The sequence below is a fragment of the Arachis ipaensis genome, chromosome B6 (genome assembly GCF_059453495.1).
Source record: "Arachis ipaensis isolate K30076 ecotype BB chromosome B6, ASM5945349v1, whole genome shotgun sequence".
Lineage (NCBI taxonomy): Eukaryota > Viridiplantae > Streptophyta > Magnoliopsida > Fabales > Fabaceae > Arachis > Arachis ipaensis.
This window is the reverse complement of record NC_142441.1, coordinates 73943735-73944890: the sequence shown is the minus strand read 5'-3', so window position 1 is coordinate 73944890 and position 1156 is coordinate 73943735. Positions and strand designations below refer to the sequence as shown.

Below are 1156 nucleotides of genomic sequence, written 5' to 3'. Positions count from 1 at the left end.
TTCATAGACTTAGAAGGGAAGCAAGAGGGAAGAGAGTAGTGGGAGAAGAGGAATCTGAAGGAGAATCTGAGGACAATTTTGAGGAAGCTTTAGATCTCAACATGGATAGAGAAGTTCACAACCATGAGAGAGCTGATGGAAACGATGCCATCCCTGAGAGGAGGGTTCTTAGTTCATACATAAACCCAACCTCTGGGAATTGTGGTAGTAGCATCCAGAAACCACCCATTCAGGCCAACAATTTTGAGCTCAAGCCACAGCTAATATCACTAGTGGAGAATCATTGTTCCTTTGGAGGAAGTGCTAATGAAGACCCAAACCAACATCTCACAAAATTCCTGAGAATTTGTGACACTGTGAAGTCCAATGGAGTCCAGGAAGATGCCTATAAACTGCTTTTGTTCCCATTTTCACTTAGGGACAAAGCAGCTAAGTGGCTGGAATCATTCCCAAGGGGGAGTCTAACAACATGGGATGAGGTGGAAAGCAAGTTTCTGGCACGTTTCTACCCTCCACAAAAGGTCAATAGGCTTCGATCTGAGGTTCAGACTTTTAGACAACAAGATGGTGAAACTCTCTACGAGGCATGGGAGAGATTCAAGGACTTGACAAGGAAATGCCCACCAAACATGTTCCATGATTGGGTGCAATTGCACATCTTCTATGATGGGCTCTCTTATGAATCAAGGAAGGCTGTAGACCATTCATCAGGAGGTTCATTGAACAGGAAAAAGACTGTGGAAGAAGCCATTGAAGTGATCGAGACAGTGGCTGAGAATGAGTACTACTATGCATCAGAAAGGCACAACACTAAGGGAGTCATGGAGCTGAACCATGTTGATACAATTCTAGCCCAAAACAAGGTGTTTGCCAAGCAACTAGCAGAGCTTACCAGGCAATTAGAAACAAAGCAAGTGGCTGCAATACACACACAAGATCAAGAGGAGGTAAGCATTGAAGGAGGTGATTGGGATGAGGCCAACTATGTGGGAAACCAACAAAGGCAATCATATGATCCACACTCCAACACTTACAACCCAGGCTGGAGAAACCACCCAAACTTTGGGTGGGGAAACCAACAAACCCAACCACAAAACCACAAACCTTACAACCACAACCAACAAAACAATTCCACATACCAAAACTCCAACCAAAG

General features: G+C 44.4%; 1 non-coding gene across 1 annotated transcript; it reads right to left on the bottom strand.

The window, feature by feature from the left end:
• Positions 1–527: 527 nt before the first annotated feature.
• On the bottom strand, positions 528–631 carry LOC148561357 (small nucleolar RNA R71). The gene has a single exon (XR_015886488.1). It is a non-coding gene; the product is annotated as a small nucleolar RNA R71 (small nucleolar RNA).
• Between the last annotated feature and the right edge of the window lie 525 nt (positions 632–1156).